Source organism: Arachis hypogaea, chromosome 9, assembly GCF_003086295.3.
Source record: "Arachis hypogaea cultivar Tifrunner chromosome 9, arahy.Tifrunner.gnm2.J5K5, whole genome shotgun sequence".
Lineage (NCBI taxonomy): Eukaryota > Viridiplantae > Streptophyta > Magnoliopsida > Fabales > Fabaceae > Arachis > Arachis hypogaea.
In genome coordinates, this window is record NC_092044.1 from 59,123,668 (window position 1) to 59,150,096 (window position 26,429).

At 38.9% G+C, this 26,429-nt stretch overlaps 2 non-coding genes across 2 annotated transcripts; one reads left to right on the top strand and one right to left on the bottom strand.

Annotated features, from left to right (window-relative positions):
* Positions 1-1,420: 1,420 nt before the first annotated feature.
* On the bottom strand, positions 1,421-1,529 carry LOC112713462 (small nucleolar RNA R71). The gene has a single exon (XR_003158434.1). It is a non-coding gene; the product is annotated as a small nucleolar RNA R71 (small nucleolar RNA).
* Positions 1,530-22,566: 21,037 nt separating this feature from the next.
* Positions 22,567-22,672, top strand: LOC112713512 (small nucleolar RNA R71). Its single transcript, XR_003158485.1, has one exon. It is a non-coding gene; the product is annotated as a small nucleolar RNA R71 (small nucleolar RNA).
* Positions 22,673-26,429: the final 3,757 nt, after the last annotated feature.

Below are 26,429 nucleotides of genomic sequence, written 5' to 3' on the forward strand. Positions count from 1 at the left end.
ATAAACCCTAAAAATTGGGTTTATCATTTGTCTTATTTTTGTAATCTCTAGTTATTAGATTAGTATTAAAGGGAAAAGATCACCCATGTTTTAGGATCTTCTTCCACACTATTTTCGAATTACATTACTATTTTCTATAAGCTATGAGTAACTAAACCTCCTAAGTTAGGGTTACGAGCTCTGCTGATTCTCATGGATTAATAATATTACTGTTTCTATTTCAATATGTCTGATTTTATTCACTTACACGTTCTCCTTCTTGAATCTCAATGAATTGTGGGTGAACCGTGACATTCATCCTTGGTCTACATGGGTTTCGTGCGAGTCCTGACCTGGATAGCATTGAACTAAAGCTAGAGATACATTGCAGATTCCAAGAGCGCGCCTGGGCAACTTTGGATACGTGACATGAAATTTCGTTGACCATGGGTTATTGAGATTTCTGTGGCACTAAGGCTAGACTCAGAGAAGCAGCACTCTCTAATCCGGAAGATCTGACCTTGTATGTGGTATTTTGAGTAGGATCGTGAAGGGGAGTAGCTTAGAGCTTCATCTTTGGCTATAGTAAGAAGCCTTGAGTCAACTTGATGAGAGGACATGAGTTACTCAGATATGGTGGATGGCTGTGGTTTAGAAGAGATTAACTTGATGAGAGGACATGAATTAGTCACTTACGACTGCCATTGAATGAATCATTCGTTATTGAAGTAGACTATAAGAAAAGTTAATCTGGAAAGAAATAGCATCTCCGAAGCCTTAACTGAATCTTTATCACTGTTTTCACATCAATCTGATATCTCACAGGGAGTTTTCTATACTCTAACATAGAAACTCCCATTCTTTCTCTTTCTTGGTTTTCTTTTTCTTGTTTTTGAGCAGGGATAGAGATAAAGAACTTCTCTTTGATCCTGACCCTGAACATGAGAGGACTCTAAGGAGGTGGCTACAACAAGTTAGAGCACAACACTCCAGAGAAAACCTCACAGAGCTTTTCAAATAAGAAGCTAAGAATACAAACATGGCAGCCAATCCCAATGATAGAGGAGACGCAAGGAAGGTCCTAGGTGTCTTTACTGCACCCACTTCTGACTTCTATGGACGGAGCATCTATATACTTACTAATGGTGCAAATAACTTTGAGATGAAGCCTCAACTGGTCACTCTAGTTCAACAGAACTGCCAATTTAATGGACTTATATAGAAAGATCCCAATAGATTCATCTCTAATTTCTTGTAGATCTGTGATACTGTCAAGACTAATGGAGTGGATCGAGAGATTTACAAGCTGATGCTTTTCTCCATCGCTGTAAGGAACAGAGCTAGGTTATGGTTGGATTCTCAGCCCAAGGAAAGCCTAGACTCTTGGGAGAAGGTGGTCAATGCATTATTGACCAAGTTCTTTCCACCTCAGAAGTTGAGCAAACTTAAGGTGGAAGTTCAAACCTTCAGACAGAAAGAGGGTGAATCCCTCTATGAAACCTGGGAGAGGTACTAGCAATTAATCAGAAGGTGCCCTCCTAACATGATTTCAGACTGGACCATGCTGGATATCTTCTATGATGGTCTTTCTGAGATGTCCAAGATGGACTTGGACCACTCTGTTGATGGATCAATCCACTTGACGAAAATTCCTGAAGAGGCATAGGAACTCATTGACATGGTTGCTAACAACCAATTCGTGTACACTTCTGGGAGGAACCCTGTAAACAATGGGGTAGCTCATAAGAGAGGAGTCCTGGAGGTTGACACTCTGAATGCCATATTGGCTCCGAACAAGATCCTGACCCAACAGGTCAACATGATCTCTCACCATCTGACTGGATTGCAAGCTGCAGCTAGCAGCACTCAAGAAGCCTCCTATGAAGGAGATGCCTATGATCCATATCAACCCATGATGGAGGAGGTTAACTAAGTTTCGTGTGGGGCAACCATCATCAAGCTCTGAGAAGGACGGTAGTAAGATGAATGTGCCTAAAGGCTGGAGGGGAAAGAAGATCCCCACTGAGGACCTCTCGCCTAGAATGAGAGTGGTCTTCACTCACAGTCTAGTCATTCCACACACTGTGAACAGGATCCTGTCTCTAGAACATGTGAAACTCATCCATGAGAGCACATGAAGGAAGTTCACTATAAGGGGTGAAATTCTGATCCCTTATCATTCTCCATAAAAGAGTTGTCTGTCAAGCTAGTGACAGTAAAGAAGCACTTGTTGGGAGGCAACCCAACTATGAGTAGAGTATTTCTGTTTTTCTTTCTTTTAGGTGATTTCATTTGAGTTTTGTTAATTTATTTGCTTTGCTTTCTAATATTTTTGATCATGTACAGTCCTTAGAACAGAGACAGAGACATTCAGAGATGGAACCAGAACACCCTTGCTGGCGTTGAACACCAGACAAAGAAAGGGATGGGCATTCAAACGCCCATGAGGGAGTAGGAGTTGGTGTTGAATGCTAGAATGGTACCATTCTGGGTGTTCACCATGCTAGAGGGAGCAGAGACCTGGCGTTGAATGCTAGGAAGGGAGTCCCTGGTTCTTCAAATGCCCATGAGGGAGTAGAAGCTAGCATTGAAAGCCAGCTAAGGAGCAAGGTTGGGCGTTTAATGCCCACAAGGGGGCAGGGAATTCGAATTCCTTAGCTTCTCAAGACCAGTGGACCCCACAGAATCTCCACCTACCCCACCTACTCCACACTCTCTCTCACCTTTCTATACCTTAAACCCTCACCCCACTTTCCCTCTTCCCAATCCACCCACTTTTCTAGACCCATCATAACTCCCACCAACCACCGCCCACTTCAAATTAAAAAACTTTCCCTCCCCATTTCCTCACCCCCATTGCTGAATCTTAACCCACACGTACACCAACTTCATACATAATAAGCCCCACTTGGCCGAATCCCTCTCTATTTCTACTATTTTTTTCTTTTTCTACTCTCTTCTTCCCTTTTGTTTCCATTTGCTTAAGGAAGAGCAAAGTTCTTAAGTTTGATGTTGGAAAAGCTTTGATTTTTGCTTTCCATTTACACTCATGGCACCCAAAGTCAAAGAGTCTTCTAGAAAGAAAAAAGGAAAAGCCATTGATTTCGCTTTCAAACCTTTGAAAATGAGGAAATTCCTCACCAAGGCTCATCAAGATCACTTCTATGAAGTTGTGGCAAAGAAAAGGGTGATCCCCGAAGTCCCCTTTAGACTAAAAAAGAATGAGTACCTAGAGATCCAACAAGAAATCTGGAAAAGAGATTGGGAAGCCCTAACCAATCTTATCCCAGAAGTTGGATTACTAATGGTGCAAGAGTTCTATGCCAATGCATGGGTCACAAAAAGGCATAATACAAGTGTGAACCCAAGCCCTAAGAATTGGCGCACCATGGTTTGAGACAGACTCTTGGATTTCAGTCTGAAGAGTGTAAGAGTGGCGCTCAAATTGGCACAAATGTTAGGAGACACTCACTCTTACAATAGAAGGGTCAATACCAACCAAAGGTTAGACCAAGTGCTTACGGACATTTGTGTGGAAGGAGCACAATGGAGGAGGGATGCGCAAGGCAGGCCATACCAACTAGGTAGGCTTGACCTCAAGCCCATGGCAAGAGGAAAGTTGGAATTTATTCAATGCTCTATCATCCCAACGAGTAACCATTCTGAGGTTATTATAGACCGAGCAATAAGAATTCACCGCATTATGCTTGGGAATGAGGTGGAGGTACATGAGGTGATATCTTAAGAGCTGTACAAGGTGGCAGAAAAGCCCTCCACCCAAGCGAGGTTGGCATTCCCACATCTCAACTGTCACCTATGCAATTCAGCAGGAATTGTCATAGAAGAAGACACCCCCATAGAGGAGGAAAAGCCCATCACGAAAAGAAGGATGGAGTATGTTAGAGAGCCTACGCACGCACCACAACAAGAGCATGTGCAGCCGCGCCAGCATGAAATCCTTGAGATGCCTCAAGGGATGTATTTTCCTTCCCAAAACTATTGGAACCAACTGAATAATTCTCTAGGAGAATTGAGCTCCAATGTGGATCAGCTGAGGTTGGAACACCAGGAGCAGTCCACCATCCTTAATAAAATAAGAGAAGATCAAAGAGCATTGAGGGAAGAGCAACTAAGACAAGGGCAAGACATAGAGAAGCTTAAACGCTCCATTAGATCCACTAGAGGAAGCAGTAGCCGCCCTTGCTAAGGTGGTCACGTTCCATTACCCCCTTGCTTATGTTATATATTTTTCTATTTTCCACTGTATTTCATTGTCTGTTTCCTATTTTTAGTGCATGATCATCTTTTTGTTTTGTCTTAACCTATGAAATATTCCATATGTCTCTCACAATACTTAAAAGAAAAATTTATTTGAAAAATAGAAAAGTGAGATACATAATTTCGAGTTATATAATAAGAATAGTCCAATTAATTGATGTGGTAGCCTTGCTTGTACTTTCTGAATGCATGAATTAATAGTGCATATTTGATGTTGGAGTAAACTGTGTTAGCTCTTGAAAGAATGATTAAAAAGGAGAAGTATTATTAGTGATCCGAAAAATCCAAAAAAATTAATTCTTGAAGCAAGAAAAAGCAATAAAAAAAGACAAAGAGAAAAGAAAATGAAAAAAAGAAAAGAAAAGAGAAAAAGAAAAAGCCAAAAGCTCTTAAAACCAAAAGGCAAGAGCAAGGATCCAAGGCTTTGAGCATCAATGGTTATGAAGGTCTAAAGAAACTAAATCTTGGCCTAGAAAGTTAAAAGGAGCTGCGTCCCCTAACTAAATGCTTGTGGTGTGAAGGTGTCAAGGGAAAAGCTTGAGACTGAGCAATTAAAGTCATGATCCCAAAAGCAAAAAAGTGTGCCTAAGAACTCTAGATACCACTGTCTAGGACTTTAATTGAAGCTAAAGTCGAATCCAAGGGTTCCCCCAGTTAAGTGTCTGTGGCGTTTATGTATCCGGTGGTAATATTGGAAAACAAAGCGCTTAGGGTCACAGCCAGGCTCAAAAAGAAGCTGTGTTCAAGAATCAAGAAAAGCTGAACTAAGAAAATGAATAATATCATCTGGATTCTGAGTTCCTAAAGATGTCAATACTTATGAGCTTCAAAGGAAAGTGAGATGCCAAAACTATTCAGAAGTAAATGACTACTAGCCCCGCTCATCAATTGGAACTGAGCTTCATTGAAAACTCTGAGATTTATCATCTCCTTCTCTTCTTTTTAATCCTACTCTATTTTTGGTTGCTTGGGGACAAGCAATGGTTTAAGTTTGGTGTTCTGATGAGCGGATATTTTATACGCTTTTTGGGATTATTTTCATAGTGTTTTAGTTATGTTTAGTTTTATTAAATTTTAGTAGGTTTCTGTGCAAAAAATCACTTTTTGGATGCTACTTTGAGTTTTTGTATTTTTCTTATGATTTTAGGTGATTTTTGGGTGATTCTGGGAAGTTTTGAAAAAGCTTGATTCAGAGACAGGGAAAGGGCTACAGATGTTGTCAGATTCTGACCTCTGTGCATTCAAACGAGAATTTCTGGAGCTTTAAAAGTCAAATTGATGCGCTCTCAACACCGTTGGAAAGTTAACATCCAGGACTTTCCAGCAATATATAATGGTTCATATTTATTGATAATGGAGTTACTGCCGGTTTGGAATCAATTTAAACATGAATGAAATCATTGGTAGCATAGTCCAAACCAACAATAAACTCTCACAATCAAATGTTATCATAATTCAAACCAAATATAAACCAAGATCAAGAGTAATTTAACCTCAGGTCGTTCTTCCTAGGAATGCAATTGGAGTGTTACTCTTTTGGTTGTAAAGGACACAAAGGGGGGTTTTTGGAATCAAGGAACTAAAGATTAAAAGAACTAAGAAATCAAACTAAGAAATGATCAAAATTGTAACTAATGAAAGTAAAAGAAGGATAAGATCAAAACTAGTTAAAATGCTAGATAAAGAGCCTTGACTTGGGAATGAGAGTCTAAGGAATCCTATCATTGCCATAACCACAACTATGGTAATTATGATGAGTCAATCTTATTTAGTTAACCCCTAACCTTGACTTGGTGGGCATATAACCAAAACATGAGAAATTGCAAAGGAAAGTGAAAAACTATAACAAACTATTCACAAAATCAAATAAAAACAAGCAATCAAACATAAAGAAAGCATGAAACATTAAATTCATCAATCAAAACTTCAAGAAACTCAAAATTGCAAATATGGACAAAGTAACTTGAACCAAAAGGAAATGGAAGTAAATGTGCTTTAATTAAAGAGGAAATTGAGAGTACTTATAATTAAAGAAGAAAAAATCCAAGAACAAAGCTTGCATTTAAAATGCTGCAATTAAACCAAATTAAAAACCATAAGAGAGCTCTCCCTAATCTACACTACTCCTACTCCTACCATGTAAAACTATGGAAAAAATTATGTCTAAGTCCTAATGCCTTCATATGTGTTGATATCCCCTTCATATAGCATCCAAATTTAGCCTTCAAGCCTTCCAAAATGGGCCAAGAGGCCTCAGAAATCGTGAAGCACGTGTTTCTTTAATGAAATCACGTGCAGGGTTTTGTGCGTACGCACAGATGTGTGCATACGCTCACTTGGCTGAAAGTTGACCTGTGCGTATGCACAGGTGCTTGTGCGCATGCACACTTTGCTGTGTGTGCTTTTCTGTGTTTTCTTCATGTTTTTCCCATTGTACATGCTTTCTTCCACTTTTGGCTACCCAATCTTGCCTAAATGACTTGAAATCACTCAGCAAACATGTCATGGCATCAAATGGTATAAAAGTAGAATTAAAATTACTCATTTTAAGCATAAAATCGCATGTTTTCACATTTACGATCAAATTAGGGAGAAAACACAAAAGTATGCTATTTGGGTGCTTAACTGTAGGTTTAGGTGCTAGAATCCATCCAAATTGAGTCAAAATATATCATCAAATGCAGACTTATCAATTCTCTCACACTTAAACAATAGCATGTCCTCATGCTAAACCAACAAGGAAAATGATCAAAAGGGGTAACCAACTTATTGAATGCAACTATCTATATGCATGCGAGGATGTATATACTATATATATATATATATATATATATATATATTATCAAGTTTTCAAGCAAGAGTATCTACAAATAGGGCTAAGCAAGGAAATAATCCAAAGCAACCAAAATCTAGAGAATTGATTCAAATCTCAAAATGAAGCAGCTTGCAAGAATTCTTGATAAAAAGTGGAAACATAGAATTGAGTAATTGAACCCTCACTAGGTGTGTATACACTCCAATCACTCGGTGTCTAAGGGTCAATTCACTCAAATCTCCTCTAATCATGCTTTCAAGGTTTTGCTTTGCATCTAACAATCAACAATCAAGTGATGCATGAATGCAATTATTATGAGGACTTATTAGGGTTGTAATGGGGCTAGGGTAAAGGTGGGATAGATATGGCTAAGTGGACTAAAGTGACTGAATCCTTGATTAGTTTAAGTTTTCAACTCAACATTTATCAATCCAACAACAAATATATGCCATCCTAACTTCCCATCATTTCCTTTTTTGTAAACATTCATGTATGCTTTTTCAATTACATCACATATGCATTTCTTATTCACTTTTCTTTTCTTTGGGGTAACTTTCATTCCCCTTTTTATGGTGATGATTTTTTTTTCAAGGGAAAATAAATGCATATGGTTTACTTAGTTCATACATGAATGCACCCATTTTTCAAAATTTTCAATGAAATACCCAAATTAAACATTTTCGTTCACTACCAATGTTTTCCAAAATTCCCCCACACTTAAATGAAACACACTCCTCAACCTAATCTAATCAAGGAGACAATCTAAGGTGAATCATGGTTTTCCGCTTAAGGTTGTGATGTGCTAATGTCAAGAACAATGGGGTAATTAAAGCTCAAAGGGGGTTAACAATGGTAAATGCAAAGGGTAGGCTATATGGGTTAAGTAAGATTTAAACAAAGATGGCCTCACTCATGCTCAATGCAATTCAACACATCAATCATTGGAAATAAAGAATCAAGTAAAACCAAGATTACAATCATAGAAGATATATAGCACACAATGAACAAAATTAGTGGTTAAAATGAGTAACCACTCAATATAGCTCAAAAACTCACAAGGTATTTGTTCTTTACTCTTCTATGTTCCATAAAAATCATTGAAGCAAGTTTAAAAAAAACAATTTCCCAAATCAATTCAATAGAATGCCCTAAATAAAATTCTTGAAAATTTTTGTTGTTTTTCACCAAAAATTTATTTCCTATATGTATGTTGTTGTGATGGATACAAATTTTCAAAATTTCCTAGTTCTTTTCCTAATTTTCAACAAGCAAAAAGTAACACAAACAATTAGGATCAAAATGAGCCAGGCATATGCTATTCACATCATCCAATCACAATCCATATCTATACTATATACCAAGCAATATAAAATGCAATATATATATATATATATATATATATATATATATATATATATATATATATATATATATATATATATACCAAAATGAAAGTGCAATGTTAAAGATAACTAAGAACAACAAATATATATACCAAAGTACCAATATGTAGCAAAAAGTAAAGTACTGTAAATATCTACAAAAGCATAATAAAGCTGAAATAAACTAAATGAAAAGTATTGAGGAAAGAATGGCTACACCCAAAAATCGTAGATCCTCCCCCACACTTAAATCATGCACGGTCCTCCGTGCCAAAATCGAACTGGGGATGGTCAATTGTGAGATACTCCACCGTCTTATGGTGGTGGGTGGTGATGACGGTGATACACAATGATGGTGTGGGAAGACTCTGGGGTGCGCTCAGCTGCCGGCTCCTCAACTGCCTGGTCAGCTTGCTCTGCTGCTGTCTCAACTATCGGCTTGGCTCCAGCTGCTGGCTCTTCAACTCTTTGAACTACTCCCTCCTCAGTCGTGGTCTCCTCCGCTCTCTGGTTAGGGGGCTTGATAAACCCCAATTTTGTGGTTTATCTTGTGCTTAATTTAGGAGATTTTATCAATTTTTTCCACATTTATTCACTAAAATAGCATGGTTTTGTAAATTCTCCTTTATTTGTGCTTAAGAGTGAAAACATGCTTTTTAGGTCTTAAAATAGCTAAATTTAATTCACCTTGATTCCATTCGATTCCTTGATATGTTTGTTAAGTGATTTCAGGTTTAGAAGGCAAAGATTGGATTGAGGAAACGAAGGAAAAGCATGTAAAAATGGAGAACTCATGAAGAAATGAAGGAATCGCAAAGCTGTGAATCCTGACCTCTACGCACTTAATCGATCATAACCTGAGCTACAAAGGTCCAAATGAGGCAGTTCCAGTTGCATTGGAAAGCTAACATTTGGGGCTACAAAATGATATAAAATTTGCCATAGTTTTCTGGCATTTAGAGACGCGTACGCGTGGGAAGCTGCACGTGACTCACTAAAAGCAACTCGTGGCCAGCGATTTCTGAAGCTTTTGGGCCCAATCCAACTCATTTTTGATGCTATTTAACCCAAGGATTGAAGAGGGGGTGAACAAATTAGTTAGTTAGTGAGTTTTAGTATAGTTTTCATCATGCTTTAGTTAGTTTCTAGAGAGAGAAGCTCTCTCTTCTCTCTAGATTAGGGTTCTTAGTCTAGATCTAGATCTACTTCTTCTCTTTTGCTTTAATTCTCCTTTTTCACCTTTAATTGTTCTCTTGTAGTTGTTCTCTTGTAGTTGTAGCATTCTACATCTCTTGTAGCTGTTTGTTAGTTTAGAACTATACTTGCAACGAGATTTCAATTGTGAAATTCTAAACCATCACTCAATTTTCTTTTCATCAAAATGGTGCCGTTGCCAGGAAATTGCAATGATGTTATGTTATTGGCTATTGTGAATATGTTAATATTGTGAATATCTTGCTTTTTTGGTTATTTCTTGGTTGTGCTAGTAATTAGGAGTTTACTCTTTCTTTTCCTTTTTGATATTTTTGTTTTTATTTTCTCTTGTCCTTATGAATTCTCATCCTTGTGGTTTTGGGTATGGTTATGACTATGTTGTATGTGATGAAAACTTTAATGATGGGTCACATTATGGGAGAGATAAATTCTTGAGAAGGGAGCCATATCCATATGAGCAATCACCATGGCAACTTCCTCATTCAAGCTACTATGATGGTAATCCCTCCTATAATGTATATCATTTTAATGGAGATTGTTGAAGTAGAAGAAGTTGAAGAAGACCTAGGGGAGGTTGAACAAAAAGGAAACTCCATCATTGAAGACAACTCTACACCAAGTAACAATGGTGATCTTGTTGAAGCCTCTTTCATTGAATGTGAAACCGATGTTGAGGAGGGTACGCAACCTCCAACACATGATTTGATCAACGAGGAAGAGTTGCAAGAAGTTAGCAAACAAGTGAAAATTGAAAAAGGTTGTCAAAAGATGGAAGTCATCAAGGAGGAGCCAAAGGAAGTGGAGCCTACAATGTCAAGACCATTGGATATATTCCTTGCTAAGTCACCATCCATACTACAAATTGAATGGGTAATCATCTCATCCTCTAATTTCCTTGGCCCATATCAATATGCATTGTTAGAAATGGATAGTTAACTTAGAGCTATGTGTGGGTTAGAAAGTAGAAAAGAGTTGGGTGTTGGTTCGTGTTCCGAGGGTTACCTAAAACTGGAGGTCGATCTCGGACGAGATCTTCTGTACTGGCCAGAGCTGCTGTGTTCGACTTGTTGAACTTGGTGGTGGTGCAGATCCTTCGTCACCGGAGGGTGGTGGTACCTGCAAGGGACTCCGATGCTTAAGTTAGCAAGGGTATCAAGCAGGTTTTTAGTAGAATCAGAGTATGAGTTATACCTGGGTGCTCCAGCATATTTGTAATGGTGTGGAGTGACCTTTTTAGATAAGATAAGTTAGTTATCTTATCTTATCTTATCTTATCTTTGACTGGGGTCCTCGTATCTTCAAGGGAACCGCCATTATCTCTATAGGCTTGGGCCGCCTTTGGATTTGGGTCGTGTTCCTCTATTTGGGCCCTTTACTGGGCTTCCTTGGCAATTTTGATCGAGCTCTTTGAGAAGAGGTCAGATAATCAAACCTGAAGAGGTCGGTTGCTCTATCGCTAAACATCCCAGGTCGGGTGGCTCGATCCTGGGTATGAACAGTTGGCAACAAGAATCAAGGTGCATAGTGGAAGGAAGCTCAAATATTAGGATTCATCGTTGGAGTGAGGCTCAATTCAAGGGATCTAGGAGGATGAGGATTAAGAGTTCTAAGGAGAATTCAAGAAGTTTGTCACCCAAGTCACCCAATTGGAAGCATGAAGATCAAGAAGAAAGGAGGTTGACAAACAAGGTATGGGACCCTGGAATATACATAGATAATCATCAACTTTGGAGCCTTGGTACTCACTTGAGATCTCTTGGTAGCTTGATGCACTTAGTTTGGGATCCCAGAGGCTATTGGAAGTGAAAATATTGGAGGGGATTCAAGGAAGAGTTCAAGCCTAAGCCACCATAGCAAGGACCCCATCAAATGCCCAACTTAAGGACAATAAATAAAAGTGCTAGGTGGGAGACACTCCACCATGGTAAACTCTTTCCATTCTCTTGTAGATATAATCAATGAATGAATTAAGTTGCCATTTTTAGGTAGTTTTCTTCTTTTCATACTTTTGCATATCTTGATTTGATTACTTGGTTGCTTATTAGATTTATGTTTTGATTAGAATAGTTGTTTTTGAATTGCATTTTGCTTAAAGTGCAAGTTTTGTTTGTTTTGTCTTTGAAAATTTTTTAAAAAATTAAAGATTTTGTTAAATTTGAATTTTGGTTGCTTTAGAATGTTTATAGGTTTGGATAGTGTTAAATTCTGTTTTTATGCTTCTAAAAGAAAGTGTCAGTCCACGCTTAAGTGTGGGCTATGCTTATGCGTGGATTGCCATATGGGGATCTCTGGTACAAAAACCGGCGAGTTGTGCCCACTTTATGCCTACTTTGTGCCAGTCCACCCACGGGTAAGTGTGGGCGATGCTTACGCGTCGATTGCACCTGCTGCAATCCACGCGTAAGCATGGACGACGCTTATGCGTGGATTGTCCTTGCTGTAATCCATGCTTAAGCGTGGGCGACGCTTATGCATGGATTGCACCCTGTTTTTCTCCATTCTCCTTTCTTCTTCTTTCTTATTTTCTTTTTCTTTCTTTCTACCTTTCTTCTTTTTCCTCTCTTCAAAAATAAATAAATAAAAATAAAATAAAAAAATAAAAATAAATAAATAAAAATAAATAAATAAAATACCAAAATTTTTTTCTCTTTTCTTCCATTTTCTTTTATTGCATTTGCTTATTTTCATTCATTGCATTTTAATTTTGTTTTTATAGTTTGTTCTTATTTTATTTTCTAAGCCTCTCATTTTAATAATGGTGTTAAATTCTCTTACTCAATTGTTGAGAATTTCTTGCATTGTTTTGGTGCTTCGTGACTTGTTTAGCATTAATGGTCATATTTGTTCCACACACAAGATTAGTGCTTTAGTCCTTCCTAATTCATTATTCTTTGTTTTTGTACTCCATTTCCATTGAATTAGGATGGGACCAAATACTTTCATGCTTATCCCTAATCTTGTTTGTGTCGATTCTTGCTTGAACTTGATGCTCTTCATGTCATTTGCTTATGCTCTGATTTTACTATTGCATCAAGTATTAGTTGATATGCCCTCTGCCTATACTGCTCTCTCCCTCACATGTGTAGCTAACATGTAGTGAGAACCTTACTCTTATTTGGCATTAGCCCCCGCCTATGTTCTATTGCTTTGATATCTTTATTGTAGGCTTATTCTTCTTTCTTTTTCTTTCCTTTTAGGGTTGCCACTAAAAGCGAAAAAGGAAAAGTTTCTAAATGGGGCCATAAACAAGTCATCCGCACAATCTTTTGAAGAAACTCATCAGTTGTAACAACCGATCCACCTTGCTCTTCTTTGCATGCACCGAGGACGGTGCAATCTTTAAGTGTGGAGAGGTCATCTGACCGACTTTCGTGGGTAACAATTTCCTTTTTCAACACCAATTCTTAATTTTCTTTGTTATTTAGTGTTACATTGCATGATAGGTTGCATGATAGCTATAGTTTGTGCATGTTTTACCACTTCTTTCTTATTAGGACTACTTGGTTAGGGTGATAATTGATGTTCCAAGAAACTATTTTAGGGCACCCTACCAATTTGAAAATTAATTTTTTTGAACTTGCTTGAAATAATTTATTTTGGAACATGGTTTTTGAGCTAAGAATACAAGCATGTGAGTTTTGAGCCTAATTGTGTGGTTACATCTTATAACTACTTATTTCCGTTCTTGTGTGCATTGTTCTCTTTCTATGATTATAATCTTTGATTTGTTTGATTCTTTATGTCCATTATTCCATGCATGAATGCATATATATGATTGAGGCCATTATTTCATTTAGCTCACTTACCCAAATAGCATACCCTTTACCTTCCATTGTTAGCAAACTTTGAGTCTACGATTAACCCACTTGTTCTTTAATTTAGCACATTACAAGCCTTAAAGCGAAAAACAATAAATGTCCTTTATTTGGATCTTTGATTAGAGTAGGCTAGTGAGTGTGTATATGATTCAAGTGTGGAAAAACTTGGGACATTGGTTGGGATAAAAAGGGTGTATTTATGTATTTTGTTGAAAATTTTGGAAATTGGGTACATGCTCATGTATAAATGTAAAACCATATGCATTGATACGTTTGTACATACTTTATTGTGAAAACCAAAAGAAAAAAAAGAAAAAAATGACAAAGGAAAAACAAGAAAAAAAATATATATATATATATGTATATATGAATAAAAAGAAAAAAATATAGAAAGAAAAGAAAAAAGAAATAAAAGAAATAAAAAGGGGACAAAAATGCCCCAAGGTAAAGCTCAATAAAGATCAATGCATATGTGTGGTAATCAAAAGAGAATGCATGAGTATGTGAAAAAAAAGTAGGAATCATGGGTAATTAGGTATTATATTAGAATTGTATAGGTTGCTATAGGTTAGGTGGGAAGCTTAGGTTAATCAAAGATTCAAATTCTAGTCCACTTAACCATATGCATCCTACCTTGACCATAGCCCTATTACAACCTATGAATAAGTCCTCATGATAGATGTATGCATGCATTGAATAATTGTTGATTGTTAGATGAAAAACAAATCTTGGAAAGCATGAGTAGAAGAGAATTGAGTGATCAACCCTATACACTCAAGCGACAAGAGTGCAAACACTTCCGCTGAGGGTTTGATGCTCAATTCCTTGTTCCTGGCTTTCATGAGCTTTTTTCTTGCAAGTCTACTTGAAATTCATTTTGGTATTTGAATTGGTAGGATTCATGAATCATTATATGATCTTGGCCCTACTTGTGCATGTATGTCTTGGAGATTGATTTACTTTTAACTAAGTAGATAGAGTCATATTGCATTTAGCTGCATGCATGTAGATAGGTTTATATAGTTTCTTTGCATTAACTAAATGTTCATGCCCCTTTTCTTGTCCTACTTTATTCTTAGCATGAGGACATGTTTGGTTTAAGTGTGGGAAGACTTGATAAACTCTAATTTTTTGGTTTATCTTGTGCTTAATTTAGGATATTTTATCAATTTTTCTCACATTTATTCAGTAAAATAGCATGGTTTTGTAAATTCTCCTTTATTTGTGCTTGATCGGGGTAAAACTTGTCTCTCAACAAATTCCCATTCGGCAAGTGTACCGAATTTGTCGTCAAGTAAAAACTCACAATAGAGTGAGGTCGAATCCTACAGGGATTGATTGATCAAGCAACTTTAATTAGAGGAGTGTTCTAGTTGAGCGAATCCATGAATAGAGTTGATAATTGCAGAAATTTAAAATGGCATGAAAGTAAATGACTGAAAGTAAATTGCAGAATTGTAAATGGGAATGGGGGAGTTGCTCATAAAAGTAAATTGCAGAAAATAAAGAGAATGGGTAAGATCAGAAATGGGGAGTTCATTGGGCTTAGGAGATGTTGCATTCTCCGGATCAATTTCATTTTCATCTCTTCCTCAATCAATGCACTCATTGATCTCCTTGGCAATCTTAAGTGATTGAATCACAACTTCTTGCAATTCAATCTCTCAAATCTTGATCAATAGCCAATTCCTTGGTCAATTGCTCATGAGAAGAGATGAAGTGTGGTCACTGATTATACCACATGCACTTCCCAAATCAAGTGCTTAGAGGATTATAGCCACATACCCATCCACACTCAATTTGGTCCAGCATGAGAAAGCATTTCTAGCTAATCTCTTCATTCCTCTTTCAAGGATCCGAAGAGATCCATGTTTGAATAGCTTCTTTTCCAAGATCACTATCCAATTGGATGAAGATCGAAAGCTTTCAAGTAAAATCAAAAAGAAAGATAGAAGAAGAACAAGAAAATTAGTATTGATCCATCAAATTACAACAGAGCTCCCTAACCCAATGAAAGGGGTTTAGTTGTTCATAGCTCTAGAAATCAAAATCAAAGATGGAGAATACATGATAAAACTTAGAAGTGCAGAGAAAGTAAATACAAAGAGTAGTTCTCTTTTGTTCGCTCCTCCCCCAAAAAGCCTCTCTCTCTTTCAAAACTACTCCTGTATATACTACTCTTCTCAGCTTCTAGTTAGCTCTTCAAGTCTTGGGCCTTTGGATCTTTGAGTTTGAAGCAGTTCCTTTCTTCATTTGGGCTTGGCTTACTTGCAGAGATAAAGTGTGAAGTGGGCAGAGACTTTAGCTCAAGACGTTAGGGGTGTTTAACATTTAGTGAAAACACAAGCTCGAGGACGTTAGTGACACTTAACATTGTCACTAGCATTGCCATGCACCCCTTTCCTCACGTTAAAGCCCACGTTAACTGGGTTAACGTGGCTTTTAACGTTGCCTTGTTAGCCTTTGAGAACGTTAGTGACACTCAACATTGTCACTAACGTTCAAGTGTGTCCCTTCTTGCTTCACGTTAAAGCTCACGTTAACTAGGTTAACGTGGCTTCTAACGTGGCCTTCGCCAACCTTCGAGAACGTTAGTGACACTCAACATTGTCACTAACGTTCAAGTGTGCCTATAGGTCTCACGTTAGAGTCCACGTTAACTGGGTTAACGTGGCTTCTAACGTGGCCATTCTTAGCCATCCCAACGTTAGTGACAATGTTGAGTGTCACTAACGTTGGCTCATTCTTCATTCCTCATCGTTAGCTTCCACGTTAACCAAGTTAACGTGGAGGCTAACGTGGCTCTTGGGGTTTGAGTGGTTGCTCCAACGTTAGTGACAATGTTGAGTGTCACTAACGTTGTCGACAACTCTCCCTCTCTTACGTTAGCTCCCACGTTAACCAAGTTAACGTGGGAGTTAACGTGGCTCTTTGCACCTTAGGCCAACATTAGTGACAATGTTGAGTGTCACTAACGTTGGCTTCTCTTCCCCCTTTAACGTTAGAGGCCATGTTAACTAGGTTAACGTGGCTTCTAACGTGGCCATTTGTGAGCAATTGCCAACGTTAGTGACAATGTTGAGTGTCACTAACGTTGGCTCAACTTCTCTTCTCCACATTAGAGTTCACGTTAACTTAGTTAACGTGACTCTTTAACGTGGGCATTGATGGCTTTTGAGAGTGTTTTTGGCAATCACTTTTCTCCTTAACTTTGCAAGTTACCTCCCATTCCTTGCTTCCTTTGGTCCTGAAATCAAGCAATAGAGTGCATCAAAGTTCTAGTCCAAGTCATGGGTAATGCAATATACAATTTTGTCATTAAAATCATGCAAAATCCTCATGAAATAATGTAAAATGCACAATGTATGCTTGAATCAAGGTCTGAGTGAATATTTGCCCAAAACTAACTTATTTCCTAAGAAAATGCATGAAATTACCTAAAAACAGTAAAGAAAAGGTCAGTGAAACTGGCCAAAATGCCCTGGCATCACAACACCAAACTTAAAGCTTGCTTGTCCCTAAGCAAGTACTGGAACAAGAGAATGATGAATGGAATCTTCAGAGAAATGAGTCATCCTTGTGGAAGTCATATTACTGATTTTATGGTGGTTTCATGCATAGCAACTTAGGTTCATTCCACTACTGGCTTTCAGACCTTTATCATCTCCTAAATCACTCACTTTGTTATGTCCCATGAGACCTGTATTTATTGATCCTTTTATTGTTATTTCAAGGGCTGTTTGTGTTATTTAGGCTAAGTGTTTTGTAAGGGGGCAACTCTTTAGGATAAGCTTTCAGCCAACACTCCCGAACCAGTTGGTTCAAGGTGCTGGGTGTTGAAGCACCCCTAAGGACTTACTTACTCAAGTCTCTCCCCCATACATACACACCACAGGCATATAGTTTATTTATTTTCTTTCCTTCAGACCTTGGTGTCCAGCACCTCTTTGGGTTACTAAATGCTCTGTGGTGAGGGTTACTCTTGATAGTGGATTTTCAGCTGATAATCCCGAGTTAGTTAACCCAAGTTACCAGGTGATGAAGCACCCCAAAGAGCTTATTCATCCAAGTAGATCCCTCACACAGGAGCACCACAGACACATGTCCTAGGGTAAACCATTGGTGCCTAGCCTTATTGCGTACTCTTTTTCTTTTGTTTTTCACTTCCCTTATTCTTTCCCTTTTCTCTTATTAGGATCTTGTTGTTATCTTAGTCTCATGGGTATATCAAAAGTGAAGCATTCAGGATAGATAGTTGTCATCCTAACCTTGTGGTTGGACCAACTTAGCTAACTTATGACTACCCCCAAAGATTCATGAATGCACTTCCACATTATGAACTCATTTCTGGTCTTTTGAAAACATAGACATTCTCTTCTTCATACAAATAGACAAGCTTACAAGTAAAATAGGGAAAGAAGCAGTGACACTTAAACCAGAGTTCATGGACCTAAGCACTAAGAGCATTAAGATGCAGAATTGAAAATGTTCAAACTAACATGGAAGCAAGTTCTATTCCATACAAGATCTTCCTTATTTAAAGCATAGAAAAAGAAATGGAGTAACGAAGGAACTCCACCACCTTTTACTTTTGTGGCTATCCTTGCTCTTTTCCTTGCTGGTCCTCCTTGTGTCCTTTTGCACTTCCTCGCAGCCGTGCCAATCTTGCTTGCTTCCAATCCGCAAGTGCCTTCCTCACTGATTCATGGCTCTCTTCCACCCTTTGTCTCTCTTCTCGTGCTAATTCATCCCTCACTTCTTCATACCTTGCGATTCCTGGGTGTAATATAGGCAGCTGTCCTACTAGGTACCCGAGCCTGGCTTGAGTGTTTATGTGATGTCCTGTCTCGCTCATGTAAACACTTTCTGCAAATGCCCTTTGCTCATCCAGTAGTTCTGTGTGTTCTATCTGCCTTCGTTGCATCTCATGTATGTGTGCCCCTTGATGTGCTTGGATGTTGATTAGCCTCTGGATAAACTCTTGTTGCTCATTTTGCCTTTGCTCCATCCTGTTGAATGTTTCTCCCCATTGTTGCCCTTGACTTTGTTACTGTTCTATCATCTGCCTTTGCCACTCTCCTTGTTGAGTTATCCATCTTGATAGTGCTTCCTCTTGCTGCCTCATCATCTGTAGTTGTAGCTCTTTCTGTGCTCCTTGGCCTTCCAAGTACTGTCTAGACAAGCCATCAAGGGCTTCCTGTAGTTGATGCATGTCCAAGGTCTGTGGTGCTTGCCCCTCTGATGCTTGTCCTTCCACTCCTTGAGGCCCTGTACTCTTTCTTTGCTTCTTTTGAGGTATGGGGGATGCTGCAGCATTCATCCTTCGAACTGTTATTGGAATGCCTTCCTTTATCCATACAGGATCCTTATCCTCAAACTCCACCCCAGCTTTCTTGCATAGTCGGTAAACAGTGCTGGGGTAACCTAACGTCCCTCTTGCGTCACTTTTCTCTGCCATCTTTCTAATGCCTTGAGCTATGATTTCATGAACCTTGATTTCTCCTCCCTTGAGTATGCAATGCACCATTGTTGCCCTTTCCAGATTCACCTCTAAGTTGTTTGCAGTTGGGAGGATGGACCTCCTCACTAGCTCAAACCACCCTTTGGCTTCAGGAGTGAGATCTGTTCTCTTGATGAATTTTGGCTTATTTCCAGCGCCCCTTTCCCAGTCAGCTCCGGGTACACAAATGTCTTGCAGGATCTGGTCATAATTGGGGTTGTTGTCCATCCTTGAGTGATAACTTTCTTCTTCAAATGGTATAGACCGTAGCTTCAATGCCCTCATTACACTCATGGGACCAAAATCCACCATTTTTCCTCTCACAAAGCTTATATACGACTCATCTTTCTTATCATACAGGACTGCATTTGCATAAAATTCTCTTATGAGGTTTGCATTCACCTTAGTGACCGGGTCAGTGAGGAGCTCCCATCTTCTCCTTTCTACCTTCTCTGAGATTTCTGGGCACTCACTCTTCCTAACTTGAAATCCCAACTCATAGATGATTTCCTTACCAACCATCCACCCGTATTCCAATGCATGATGCAAGCTTCTAAACCTCTTCTCATCAAACAGGTGTTCCTCCATGGGTTCCTTTCCCTTCCTTCTCTTGGCACTTGAGGATGCCATGAATAATAGTTCTTATGTGAAGGTGGTAAGGTTGTGGAGACTTCTGGTTGTTTAGGGTTTTATGGCAATGAGGAGAGTGAGGGGGAAACGTTTGTAATGAGATAAGAAGTGCTGAGTTTCTAAATGGATAACTATGAAGAGTGTGTGATGAAAGTTAAGAATGGGCACGGATCAATGGCTACTTATACAGAGATGTTGTAAGTGAATGGATGGTGTGGATTGATGAACTTGTTGCTCGATGGACGGTTGGGGTTATGCATGCTAAAGGACAAGGATCACCACTTTATTGTGGTTATTGGTTCGGTCATCAAGGTTCCTCTTTCTTCCATGTTGCATGGCAACATTTTCCAATGCATTCTTTCTTGAGTCACGTGTGTGTATCTCTTCATAAAGTGCTGAACCATTTCTTTTCACTTGTCCTATCAATCTCCTCAATGTTCCTTTCTTTTTCCTATAAAGATGAAATAAGAAGAGTAAGAACTACTTTTATAAAAGAACAAAAATGCTTTAACATCTACAGCTTGAATAATAAAAGAATTTGCTTATTCCTAAATTCCACTAACTGACTAACTGTGTATCTTCATATGCAAAATTGTGGCACCATAGGGTGACACCAAACTTAGTTTGGAGCACTGTGATGAAAAATCGTGTTCTAAGCTTTAAGAATAATGCTTTGAACACCAAACTTGTTCTTCTCTATATTCTGCATATAAAAATTTCACACGTGTTTGTCAATTTTTGGTTGGAATTCATGAATATTGATTTATTCTCTAACTTCTGAAAGCATGTAAAACATGGGTTGCCTCCCATGAAGCGCTTCTTTAACGTCACTAGCTTGACGCTACCCCCTTATTATGGTGGTTGGTAATGCTTGAAGTCTTCTCCTCTGGCAGTGGACTTGTATCCATTGGTTGTATCAATGATTTCTACATGCTCTAAGGAGAGAACTCTGTTGATGGTGAAGACCTTAGATAGCTGAGATGGTACAGTGGGGAGATTAGGGGGGATATCTGTGAAATAGGCTGAGACTACTTTATCCCCTGGAGAGAAATCTTCCGTAGGGATCTTCTTGTTCCGCCACCACCTTGGTACCTTCTTCTTTGTCCCTGGTGCTTTTTTCTTACTCTTGGTGGCGTCATTTTTTGATGAGCCTTTGTTGCTGCCTTCACTTGCTTCTGGTGGCTTAGGTTCCTTCAATTTTTCCTTGACCTGTGGCACTTGCTGTTTGCCTTGTCCATCAACCCAGTGAATCTCAGAATGAGCTGGTTGTGCTCCAATGCTTGCTTCTTCCTTTAGTATCTCATGATGATCTTTGCTCGGTTCTTTGTCCTCTTCATCTTTTTCTAGTGAGAGTTCGAAAATACTGAAGCTCAGTTGTTCATCATGGATCCTTAATATTAGCTCCCCTTTCTCCACATCTATGAGTGCTCTAGCAGTGGCTAGAAATGGTCTCCCCAATATGATTGGGTGCAGATGACTCTCTTCCATGTCCAGGATGACAAAGTCTGTTGGGAGAAAGTATTTTCCAACTTTGAGCAACACGTTTTCCACCACTCCTACTGCTTGCTTTTGAGTCTTGTCAGCCAGCCTTATGACTACATCTGTAGGTAGTATCTCATTGATCTGCAGCCTTTTTACCAGGGATAGGGGTATTAAGTTGATGCTTGCTCCCAAATCGCAAAGTGCTCTATCAAAATTTGTTTCCCCTATAGCACAAGGGACATGAAAACTCCCTGGGTCTTTTCTTTTCGCAGGCAATTGTGTTTGAATGAGGGTGCTGCAATCCTTGTTCATCACTATAGTCTGGCCCCCTTGAGTGAGCTCTTCCTGGGAAGTAGTTCCTTCATATACTTAATGAATGCTGGCATTTGTTGAATGACCCTGATGAATGGTATGTTCACATTCAAAGATGCAAACGAGTCTAAGAACCTTGAGTACATTCTCTTTTCCACAGCACCCTTTAGCAGTTGAGGAAATGGTGCATATAGTCTCAGCAGCTCTTGTTGTGAGATTTCTGGTTCTTGTTGGTCTTTCTTCTCCTTCTCTACTAAGGTATTTTCAGGTTGTTCTAGCAGCTTGCTTGGCTTGTCTTCAGTCTCCTTGTCATTTGTAGTGACCATATTGCAATCCTCCCATCTTACTTTATTCGTTTCACCTCTCGGATTCTTCTCCGTGTCACTTGGGAAGCTATCAGTGGGTCTGGGAATCTTCTCAGATAAATATCCCACTTGGAATTCCAGCTTCTTGATTGCTTCCCCCCGATTCTTCATACTGGTTCTTACTTCCTCTTTGAACACCTTATTGTCTTGAATGTCTTTGCATATGCTTTCAAGTAAGGTTTCAATCTTAGAGATTCTGTCATCAAATGATGGTATGTTGAGGGTAGAAGTAGAAGGGTGAGATGTATTGATGTGGTTTTGTTGGTATGTCCTCTGTGTGACTTGTTGGTGAGCTGCATTGTTGTTGGAGTTGTAACGTCTCTGATCTTGGCCTTGGTCTTGTTGATTACCCCACCCAAAGTTTGGGTGATTCCTCCATCCAGGGTTGTAGGTCTTGGAGTATGGATCATGGTTGTGTCTAGGTGAATTCCCAATGTAGTTGGCTTGCTCCTGAGTGCCTTATTCCTCTTCACTTGCTTCTTCTTGAGTTGAAGTGGTGATCGCTGCTACTTGACTTCTCTCCATCTTCTTGGTGAGGTCAGCTAGCTGCTTGGTGATGAGCTTGTTTTGGGCAAGCAGAGCATCTACATTGTTCAGCTCCATTACCCCTCTAGTGTTCCCTCTTTCGAAAGCATAGAAGTAGTCATTTTCAGCTACAGTTTCAATGACATCTATGGCTTCCTCAATGATCTTCTTCTTGTTCAAAGAACCTCCGGATGAATGGTCTACGGCCTTCTTTGATTCATATGACAGTCCTTTATAGAAGATGTGTAGCTGCACCTATTCATTGAACATATCAGATGGACATCTCCTTGTTAGGTCTTTAAACCTCTCCCATGCTTCATATAGAGTCTCACCATCTTATTGTCGGAAAGTTTGGACCTCAGCTCTCAGCCGATTGACTCGTTGAGGGGGGTAAAATCTTGCCAAGAATTTGTTCATAACATCATCCCAAGTTGTCAAGCTCTTCTTTGGAAAAGACTCCAACCACTTGGTTGCCTTGTCTCTGAGAGAGAAGGGGAACAACAACAGTCTATAGACATCAGGTTGAACGCCATTGGACTTCACTGTGTCACATATTCTCAGGAAGGTGTTTAAGTGTTGGTTGGGGTCTTCTTGGACACCTCCTCCAAACGAGCAATTGTTCTGAACAAGAGTGATGAGCTGTGGCTTTAGTTCAAAGTTGTTGGCATGGATGGTTGGTTTTTGGATGCTACTTCCGCAGTTCCCTGGGTTTGGGTTAATGTAAGAGCCCAAGACTCTTCTATCTTCCCCACCAGGATTTGCTCTACCTTCTCCACCATGGTTGTGCACTTCTTCCTCACGATGGTCTTCCATGGTTGTTTCAAAGTATTCTTCAAAGTGTTCCTCTTCTTCTTCAGCACCCACTACACGTTTTTCTTTTGCCTCCCTTCTTAATCTTAAGAAGGTTCTCTTAGGTTCAGAATCAAAGGAAGTTGAAGCTCCGCTTCTTCTCCCTGTCATACAACTAACAGAGTACAAGCAAGAAAAGCAATGCAGAAAGTATCTTGTTAGAATAACTTGTTAGTGTCAGTGATGCAATATATCAAACAGTTAGTGGGTTAGTGAACTGAATTGTAAATAGCAAAGAAAAACTCAGAAACAGGGGAGGGGAAGAATTAAACTAAGACGAAAATCAAATTAACCAAACAGAAAATTAAATCAAACAAAATACAAATGCTCAATCTAGTGATCCTCTAACGTAATCATTGTCGATGCACAATCAATCCCCGGCAATGGCGCCATAAACTTGATCGGGGTAAAACTTGTCTCTCAACAAATTCCCATTCGGCAAGTGTACCGAATTTGTCGTCAAGTAAAAACTCACAATAGAGTGAGGTCGAATCCCACAGGGATTGATTGATCAAGAAACATTAATTAAAGGAGTGTTCTAGTTGAGTGAATCCATGAATAGAGTTGATAATTGCAGAAATTTAAAATGGCATGAAAGTAAATGACTGAAAGTAAATTGCAGATTTGTAAATGGGAATGGGGGAGTTGCTCATAAAAGTAAATTGCAGAAAATAAAGAGAATGGGTAAGATCAGAAATGGGGAGTTCATTGGGCTTAGGAGATGTTGCATTCTCCGGATTAATTTCATTTTTATCTCTTCCTCAATCAATGCACTCATTGATCTCCTTGGCAATCTTAAGTGATTGAATCACAACTTCTTGCAATGCAATCTCTCAAATCTTGATCAATATCCAATTCCTTGGTCAATTGCTCATGAGAAGAGATGAAGTGTGGTCACTGATTATACCACATGCACTTCCCAAATCAAGTGCTTAGAGGGATATAGCCACATACCCATCCACACTCAATTTGGTCCAGCATGAGAAAGCATTTCTAGCTAATCTCTTCATTCCTCTTTCAAGGATCCGAAGAGATCCATGTTTGAATAGCTTCTTTTCCAAGATCACTATCCAATTGGATGAAGATCGAAAGCTTTCAAGTAAAATCAAAAGGAAAGATAGAAGAAGAACAAGAAAATTAGTATTGATCCATCAAATTACAACAGAGCTCCCTAACCCAATGAAAGGGGTTTAGTCGTTCATAGCTCCAAAGAAAATACATGATAAAACTTAGAAGTGCAGAGAAAGTAAATACAAAGAGTAGTTCTCTTTGTTAGCTCCTCCCCCAAAAAGCCTCTCTCTCTTTCAAAACTACTCCTATATATACTACTCTTCTCAGCTTCTAGTTAGCTCTTCAAGTCTTGGGCCTTTGGATCTTTGAGTTTGAAGCAGTTCCTTTCTTCATTTGGGCTTGGCTTACTTGCAGAGATAAAGTGTGAAGTGGGCAGAGACTTTAGCTCAAGACGTTAGGGGTGTTTAACATTTAGTGAAAACACAAGCTCGAGGACGTTAGTGACACTTAACATTGTCACTAGCGTTGCCATGCACCCCTTTCCTCACGTTAAAGCCCACGTTAACTGGGTTAACGTGGCTTCTAACGTGGCCATTCTTAGCCATCCCAACGTTAGTGACAATGTTGAGTGTCACTAACGTTGGCTCATTCTTCATTCCTCATCGTTAGCTTCCACGTTAACCAAGTTAACGTGGAGGCTAACGTGGCTCTTGGGGTTTGAGTGGTTGCTCCAACGTTAGTGACAATGTTGAGTGTCACTAACGTTGTCGACAACTATCCCTCTCTTACGTTAGCTCCCACGTTAACCAAGTTAACATGGGAGTTAACGTGGCTCTTTGCACCTTAGGCCAACGTTAGTGACAATGTTGAGTGTCACTAACGTTGGCTTCTCTTCCCCCTTTAACGTTAGAGGCCACGTTAACTAGGTTAACGTGGCTTCTAACGTGGCCATTTGTGAGCAATTGCCAACGTTAGTGACAATGTTGAGTGTCACTAACGTTGGCTCAACTTCTCTTCTCCACGTTAGAGTTCACGTTAACTTAGTTAACGTGACTCTTTAACGTGGGCATTGATGGCTTTTGAGAGTGTTTTTGGCAATCACTTTTCTCCTTAACTTTGCAAGTTACCTCCCATTCCTTGCTTCCTTTGGTCCTGAAATCAAGCAATAGAGTGCATCAAAGTTCTAGTCTAAGTCATGGGTAATGCAATATACAATTTTGTCATTAAAATCATGCAAAATGCTCATGAAATAATGTAAAATGCACAATGTATGCTTGAATCAAGGTCTGAGTGAATATTTGCCCAAAACTAACTTATTTCCTAAGAAAATGCATGAAATTACCTAAAAACAGTAAAGAAAAGGTCAGTGAAACTGGCCAAAATGCCCTGGCATCAGTGCTTAAGAGTGAAAACATGCTTTTTAGGTCTTAAAATAGCTAAATTTAATTCACCCGGAAGGAAGGAAGGAAAAGCATGTAAAAATGGAACTCATGAAGAAATGAAGGAATCGCAAAGCTGTCAATCCTGACCTTTTCACACTTAATCGATCATAACTTGAGTTTCAGAGGTCCAAATGAGGTAGTTTCAGTTGCGTTGGAAAGTTAACATCCGGGGATTCAAAATGATATAAAATTTCTCAAAGTTGCCTAGCATTTAGAGATGCGTACGCGTAGACCACGCATACGCGTGGGAAGCTGCACGTGACTCACTAAAGGCAACTCATGGCCAGCAATTTCTGAAGCATTTTGGGCTCAATTCAACTCATTTCTGATGCTATTTAATCCAAAGATTAAAGAGGGATAAACCAGTTAGTTAGTTAATGAGTTTTAGTTTAGTTTTCATCATGCTTTAGTTAGTTTCTAGAGAGAGAAGCTCTTTCTTCTCTCTAGATTAAGGTTCTTAGTCTAGATCTAGATCTACTTCTTCTCTTTTGCTTTAATTCTCCTTTTTCATCTTTAATTGTTCCCTTGTAGTTGTAGTATTCTACTTCTCTTTTAGTTTCTTTGTATTGTTAGTTGTAGTTTATGGATTCTCTTGTGGATCTCCTTTTCCTTTCAATGCAATTTATGATTTCCATGTCTTCTTATCTTTACTTTAGTTTTCTATTGTTGATTACTTGCCTTTGTAGTTATAGATTCCTTTAATTCTTGCAATTTATGATGTTTACCTTCATTGAATTCTATGTCTTTGATGAATTGTCTCTTTTAGTTATGAGTTAGGTTTTCCTTCTCTTGGCCTAGGTTGAGTAATTAGTGACTCTTGAGTTAT